This window comes from Heterocephalus glaber, unplaced genomic scaffold, assembly GCF_053883595.1.
Source record: "Heterocephalus glaber isolate CG9 unplaced genomic scaffold, H.glaber_assembly_v1.0 deba00001481, whole genome shotgun sequence".
Taxonomy (NCBI): domain Eukaryota; kingdom Metazoa; phylum Chordata; class Mammalia; order Rodentia; family Bathyergidae; genus Heterocephalus; species Heterocephalus glaber.
Window position 1 is genome coordinate 14,444,456 of NW_028258317.1, and position 8,463 is coordinate 14,452,918.

An 8,463-nucleotide genomic window follows, 5' to 3' on the forward strand; every position below is an offset into this window, starting at 1 on the left:
AGCTTTAGCTATTAAAAACTGTGCCACTATAAACATGGGTGCACATATCGCTGCGGTATGATTCTTTTAATTCTTTTGGGAAGATACCCAGCAGGGGAATAGCTGGGTCAAATGGGACCTCTAGTCCTAGTTGTTTGAGGTATCTCCATACAGATTTCCACAGTGGTTGCACCGGTCTGCACCCCCACCAACAATGGAGAAGGTTCCTTTCTCTCCACACCCCCGCCAGCATTTGTTATTGGTTGATTTCTTGATAGCAGCCATTCTTTCTGGGGTGAGGTGGAATCTCAATGTTGTTTTCATCTGCATCTCTCGAATGACCAGTGATGTTGAACATTTTTTCATATATTTATTTTCTGCTTTTACTTCTTTGTCTGAGAAATGTCTGTTCATTTTGAATGTCCATTTTTGAATTGGCTCTTTGAATTTGGGGGGTCTGATTATTTTCAATTCTTTATATATTCTCAATAGTAGACCTTTGTCTGAGGTACAGCTGCTAAAATTTTTTTCCCACATTGTAGGTTGTCTCTTAGCTCTGTTGGTGGGGCTCATAACACTTTCTATGTGCCTATCTCAAGCAATGCAGATGATTTCTCCTCAGGACTGAGCACCTGCTTTCCTGCTGAGCTTCAGGCTCATTCATTTATACATTCCCAGGCTCTCCAGGATCCTGTTTCAAAAAAGAATTTTTTTTTCAAAAAAATTATTATGGGTCAAGACATCAATCTAGAACTATTGTGTTCTCCAAAGTGCCTGAGAAGAATCACCTGGAGCTGATTTTAAATATAACTGGGCTCTCCCCTGGAGACTGGGGATTGGGATTGAGATAAGATCTCACTATATAGTTCAGGCTGGCCTCAAACTCATGGCAATCCTCCTGCCTCAGCCTCCCGAGTGCTGGGATTACAGGTGTGTGCCAACACACCTGGCAGAAAAGATTTTGTTATGTTTTCCAGGCTAAGTTTGGAATTTCAGTCCTCCTACCTCCGTCTTCCAAATAGATGGGATTACAGGCATGTACCACTGTACCCAGCTGGGGATCTATTTTTTAACACAACTTCTAGGACCTAGAATCTCAGTCAATCTTTGTAATCTATAATATGCACACAAATCACCTGGTGAGCTTGTTAACTAAACACCAATCCTGGTCACTCAGGCCAGGAGTCACACTGGTTACAAGCTCCTAGCAATGCCAATGTTAGTGCCACCGGTCTATGGTGTTTGGCCAAGTTTAGGTGATTCTTGTCTTCAGGCATATTGGAGAAGCAAGGATTTAGGGCTGCCAATTTCAGCTTCAGTACACCCTGGGAGCTTTTAAATATACTATGGTCCAGGTTCCACTACAAACAAATTACATCAAAATCTTTTTTTTCCCCTTTGGCTTTTGAGACAGGGTCTTGCTATGTAATTCAAGGCTGGCCTTGAACTCAAGGTGATCTTCTTGCCTCAACATCCCAAGTGCTAGGATTACAGGTGAGAACCACCATGCCCAGCCAAATCAAAATCTTTTTTTTTTTTTTTGAGACAGGGTCTCTTCTATGTAGTTCAGGCTGGTCTTGAACTCACTTTGTAGCCCAACCTGGCTCCCAAGTTGTAGGAGTCCTCCTGAGTGCTGGGATTACAGATGTGTGCCACCATGCTTAGCTCAGTCAAAATCTTAAAGGGAGTTTTGTTTTTTGCTTTTAAGTGCTAGGGATCAATCCCAGAGCTTTGTGCAGGCTAAGGAAGCCACTCTAATACTGAGCTATATCTCCAGCCCCTAAAGATGATTGTAATGTACAGCAGAGTTGAGAATTGATAATTTAGTAGGCCCCACCCACAATAAAGTAAATTAATGAATAGATAAAACAAGACAATCCAACGGGCTTGCCTTGGTTAACCTTGGTCTCAGTTATGTGTGCTATTTATACGGATGCAAGTGACTTGCTAGATTGGCTTGGAAATAAGCCAAGGGGTTGTCAGTGTAGCTCAGTGGTAAAGTGCTTCCCTCACATCTGCAAGGCCCTACATTTGATCCCCAGCACCACACACACACACAAAAAGAAACATAAACAAAATTGAAAGTAAGTCAAGAGAAATGGGAGCAGATCTTGGGGTTCACAGACCAGCCATGGGGACAGACTGCACAGTTCAGGGACATGGGGTGTGGGCAGGGCTGCCACCACACAGGGGCTCTGCAGCATGAGGCTGTGAGGTCAGCTCCAGGACAGCTGTGCTGGGAGCCTGTTTGTATTGAGTAATGAGAATGAACAGGACATTGTCTTCTAGGCTCAGAGGACAAAATGTGCATAGTTCAGGGGATGAAAAAATGTGGCAAAATCAGGAAAAGGATCCAGCAGTGAGGGCCCTGTGGATGGAGCCCAGAGGGTGTGAGGGGGAGTGGCAGAGGCAGGCCTGGATGACTGTAGAGGCCTGGGAAATGTGAGCAGAACAGAAAAGAAGGTCACTGACCCCTGGGCAGAGCCACTAGCAGCAGTTGAGACTCTACTGATAGTTTGCCTAAAGCTGTTCTTGTGGACACAAGGGCCTGAGGAGCTTGAAGGTACTTGATAACTTTCTAACAAAAAAATTGCAGGTGGTGGTGGAAGGTACTTTTGCAACATTCCCCTGTCCCTTTTCTCAAAAACCCTGACCCTTTGAGGGAGGAGCTCCTGGGAATGGAACCCAGGGCCTTACACATGCCAGGCAAGTGCTTTATCACTGAGCTACAGCCTCCAGTTCCAAGACTCTCCTTTTTAACAGTTCTTCCCTCCAACAGCATTGCATTTTGGCAAACATATTCTAAGCACACTTTTGCCAAGGCCTGTTGAAGGGTCAGGAAAGAGTCAGACAGCTCTGCCCTTGTAAGCGGGCAGTGAAAAAGAGAAAGCTTCATAACTATAACAGGTTAACCAGTCAGAAACCCTCCCAAACTTTATACCATGGAAAGGCAGAAGTAAGAGCAGCCAATTTTGCTTCTAGAAAGAGGAGGAGGAGATAATAGAACTGGGGTTTTTGTTTTGTTTTGTTTTTGGCAGTGCTATGAATTGAAAGTAGGACCTCATGCAAGTGGATGCTGACATTTCCCAGGCTCCATCCAGCTTTGCCACTGAGCTACACCTGAGCCCAGCAACAGGACCTTGAAGGGCTAGTATGTTTGATTTGTGAAGATTCAAAGATGATAGGAAGAAACAGGTGAGGAACATGAGGTTTTGCAAAACATGAGAGACTACACAGGACTGGAGCACAGAAGGTAGTTGGGGATAAGGTGGGCAGGGAGGGAGCGAGGCCGAGACAGGCACAGTTGTTTGTGCCAAGTGAAGCAGTCTGGGTTGACTGGGGACTCAAAAGGGACCCATAGAAGATGTTATGTTTTGTTTTGTTTTGTTGGTATTGGAGATTGAATCCAGGGGCACAGTATCACCAAGCTACATTCCCAGCCCTTTCTACATTTTGAGATGAGTCTTGCTGAGTGGCCCAGGCTGGCCATGAACTTGTGATGCTCTTGCCTCAGCCTCTTGAGCAGCTGGGATTACAGGCATGTGCCATTGTGCCCAGCTTCCATGGGAGGTTTTTAACTGAGGAGATGCCATGACCCACACAGTGTAGTATCCAAAGCTGGGGAGAGCAGTGGGAGATGAAGAAGAAATGAAGAAACCGTGACTATTCTTGAAGTTTGGGACCAGGTGGAATCATAGCTTGTTGGGAGCTAATGGCTGCCTGGAGCACCATGTGCTCTTTATTTATAGTGGAAGGCAAACAGGAAGAGAAGGTAGGGCAAACAGTTCTATGTGGCCTACGTGGCCTAGGTGGAACATAGCATGATTATTTCATGATTGGGGCATTCAAAGGAAGGGAACAGGGAAGGATACACAATGTAACTGTCTCCTGGGGCTGTGCCATCCAGGGTCTACGATATTAATCAAACAGACTGTGTCTGTTTGACTCTCTAATCTATGGAAGAGAAAGGGAGCAGGGAGGAGGCAAAGGGCCATCTTTAGGCTCAGCCCACAGCATCTCCCCCTTTTCTCCCCCCCCCCTTTCTTGTTTGTAACTCAAGGTGATTCCGATGTTGTCCCAGGGTGAGGCAGAACAGTTGTTGCTGGAACATTCTGTAGCAGACTAGAAATAAGACAATCAGTATAATCAGGACAATTAAGAGTGCAAGCGTGGCAACCACAGTGCGCCTGCCAATATTGAAAGGATTGAACCCATTGAGGAGCTCCAGCACTGCTCCAGTAGCTTGATTTGGGGCAAGACTCCGGACTTCTGCATGCTGTATATCTAGAATTTGTTTGTGTAAATTTTGTAAATCCAGACTGAAGTTGGCATGGTGGAAGATACCCATGAGATGAGCAGCAGCCTGCTCCCAGGGCCATCTTGTCCCATTATATTTTAGAGCTGCAACACAAATGTGTTTAAATTCAGCATGTCTGTGAAGCCCTTGATGGAACTGAAGGGCTTTAACTTGTGTTCCTATCTTGAGAACAGCTGCCTCAAGTGCTTCAAGTTGTAGCTGAATCTTGGAGTCAATGTCCTGAGTTTCTAAGGCATAGGAGGTATTTTTTGCCAGTCGGTTGACAAAATGAGTTGTCTGGATGGTTTTGGCAAAAGCCACAGAGGCAACCACGGTGGAGGCAAGAAGACGGATGAGAGACACAATACCCAGGATGATGAGTCCAACCATCTGTCAGGGATGGCTCAACTGATTTTCTATCTCTTTTAGTAATTGGAGCCCTCAGTCATTATGCTAGGGTCTGGAAAGATTAGTGGGAATCATGATGAAAGAGGGACAATACAACACAATAATAGGCAGCATATTTAGATGAGTAGCACAGTTGGTGAGGTTGCAGTTGGTACAGGTAACATTAAAAGTACCATCAGTGTTGTTGGTAATATTAATGGACCCACTAAGGAAAACATAGGGTGCCTGTCCACAAGCGCATCCCCAATGACTGGCAGCTCCCACATGACTCAGGTCTTTAAGGCTATAGCTGGATCGTGTTATTTTATCAGTACATGCAGCAAGCCTCCACAGGCCAGACTGTCTGAAATGATGATTAATTTCAAGAGGAGTAACTGGAAAGAATCCAGTGTAATTTACCAGTACATGAGAGTGGTCTGAAAATTGCACAGGATATATATAAGTCTGATTGATATGGTAGGTACAACAGTCAACCCATGACACTGTGCCTTCAAGTGGAACAGTGGCCATTCTGGTGTGGCAGGGATGAGTAGAACAAGATGTATTAGACGGACTCATGTTGTCCAACTTTAAAGTTTTGTAAAGGATTTTATCCCTTTCTAGGCCAGATTTATTCTTCACAATGGTGGACTTTTCTATAGTCCAAAGGGGCAAGCAGAATTGACTGGGCCCCAGACACAGAGGAAATGATGCCACTATGCCTATACAGTTATAGGTGGTGTGGCTGGGAGAAATATGCCCATCTGGCCATCCCCCTGAGAAGCCAGACACATTGGTGAATATGGGAGTAGGAGCTGGCATTTCCCAGGGTACAACATGAGCCAATGGGAGTGGGGGTGGGGTGTCAAGGAAATAAGTCCAGTGCTGTTTGGCATCTGTAACTCCTACCTGAGTGGATACCAAGGCTATCATAGCAAAGAATAAGGACCCAGGACCTGAGGGACCTCCCTTATCCTTTACTATTTGTTGAGCATCTTCTATTAATTTCTTGATCTGACCCCACATGGGGTAAGTTGCTGCTGACAAGGCATCTTCATCTGGGGCGACAACATCAGCTTTTTGAATGGTGGAATCAGCTATTTCTCTGGGTTTGATGCCATCACATGGCCGTACCAGTCAGGTTGGCACCCAGACAGGGCAATCAGCGGCTTCTGGAAAGATACAAATGAATCCTCTTCCCCACATAAGCACAGGACTTTGTCCATACCACTGACCAGTGGCTGGGTCCTTCCAGTGAGCAAATTGGTGACTAGAAAGAAAATGATGCTCTGCTGCTGTAAGCCCTTGTTCACTGATGTTTTTAAAATTTAAGGTATATAATGCCAGATTTATTAGAGTAGAGGCTGTAGGCTTATAAGAACTAGGGAGTACTCCCCCTTTTTCTTTGTGTATCATAGTTTTAAGGGTGAGATTGGCATGTTCAATGATTGCTTGACCCTGAAAGTTATAAGGAATACCTGTAGAGAGGGAAATGCAAAAGGTTGTACAAAAGTGTTTAAAAGGGCACTAGTGTAAGCAGGACCATTGTCAGTCTTGATAGCCTTTGGACAACCAAGCACCTGAAGGCACGAAGACAGTGATCAATAATATGTTGGGCAGCTTTGCCTGGTTGAGCAGAAATGAAGATCATGGAGGAATAGGTGTCAACAGAAACATGAACATATCTGAGGTGACCAAACTCAGGCACATAGGTCACATCCATCTGCCAGAGATTATGAAGATGCAGACCTCTAGGACTGACACCCTGGACAGGTGACAGAATATGAAGGCTGCAGGTGGAACAGGTGTGAACAATGCCGTGTGCCTGTTCTCAAGAAATATGAAACTGTTTGCACAGGGTGGAAGCATTTTGGTGAAAAACAGCATGTGAGGCGGTGGCCTGATGAAGGGCAAGTAGAAGGGGCTGAGGAAGCAAAGGAGCAATAAGATTATCAACAGTGTTGTTTCCCTGACACAGTGGCCCAGGGAGGGAAGAATGTGCATGAATGTGTGAGATGAAACAAGGTCTCTCAGACAATGAAAACACTGAAAGAGAACTTTGCTGTTAGTGGAGGAAAGGGTAGCAGTTTTTATTTTTAGGACTACATTCACTACATAGGCACTGTCCAAGTACAAATTAAAAGTGACAGAAGCATAATCTTTAGCACCCAAATGACAGCCTGTAATTCAGCATGCTGAGCAGATGTAAAGCCAGTATCATGAGATCTATTCCCACTCAAGGAATGATATCCCGCAAATCCATTAGAGGAGCCATCTGTAAAAACAGTAACGGCACCTTCCAACGGCAACAACGGGACAATCTTAGGGAAAATGAAAGGAGTAAGGTTTGCAAATTGTAAAATCTTGTTCACAGGCAGATGATTGTCAGTCTGTCCAGGGAAGGATGCTAAGACAGTCTGCCAATCTTTGGAAAACTACCAAAGCCATTGCTGTTGTTGTAGGGAATAAAGTATAATGAGTTCATGAGGTTCTCGCACAAGCAACTGAAGACAGCATAGTCGTCCATGGCCTTTCACGACAGCTGCTAAAGAGGGATAAGGGGTAAGAGAGCAGGGTGGTAAATTAGGAAGATGGATCCACTCAAGAACCCCCTGAGGCTGCCACAGTGCTCCTGTTGGCTTATGTGGAGTAGACAAGGTCACCAACCATAAAGGCTGTTCAGGGACAACATGAGCGAGGGCTGCCTATTGAATACTCTTCTCCACCTTACACAAGGCCTCACGAGCTGAAGGGGTTAGGAGGCAAAGTGAGGCGGGCGAAGGGTCACCTTTGAGGATTTTAAATACTGGTTGCAAGTCTGCAGTTGTTAAAGATAATGATGGTTGATGGTCAAAGCCAGTTGATGTCTCCCAGGAGCTTTTCAAAATCATTAAGTGTAGAAAGGTGATCAGTGCGAATCTGAACGAGTTGAGGTGTTACCTGAGTATTTTCTAGAATATGTCCCAAATAAGAAAAGGGCTCTTTTTTGGATTTTATCCAGGGGTATAACCACCCCAAAGTGGAAAGACCCACCTGCAAGGCAAAGTAAAGTTCCTGGAGCACAGGTAGAGAGGCATGGGCTAGAAGAATGTCATCCATATATTGAATGATCACAACCAGGCTAGAGGCTGTTATCTGGTGGCCGATATGCAGGCTGGAGGTATGCAAAACAGTTTAAGGGACTGAATAATGGATGGAAAAATGGTGAATAATGGCAGAAATGAAAGGTTAGCTTTACTATGAATTCTGAATCAAAGAACAGAGGTTTTGATCTCCATTATTTAAATATCCAAGAATAGCCAATTAAGGGCCTGGGGGCTTCTTACCAGGACCCCAGAGCTGGAGGGGAAAAGGCCTATGTTGTGGCCTGTGGCATGATGGAAAGGGACTGGCTCAGCTCCAGACTAGTGTATTCCTGGTGACATGGGATTGTCTCACACTTTTGAGTCAGTTATACCCCAATTGTATGTTTAATTTCAATCTTTCCCTTCTCTTTATGCTTTCCCACAGGAGAATAACCTCTCTCTTATAGTCTGAAATTAATTATTTATGCTTATGAACACACTGGATGCCTGCCTGGTTGATTTATTTTTTGAATAATACATATGAATGGGAACTCACACATGCTACGGCAAACACAATTTTGAGGTAAATGCCCTTTCTCCAACCGTTGCCTGATTGACTGTTCTAAACCATGGTGTGGCCTTGTCATTTTCCTATGGAGTCCAAAATCTATCCCTTGCATACTAATTAGATACCAGCTGGCTGCATCTAGCAGCTAAGATCTGGCACTATCAAGT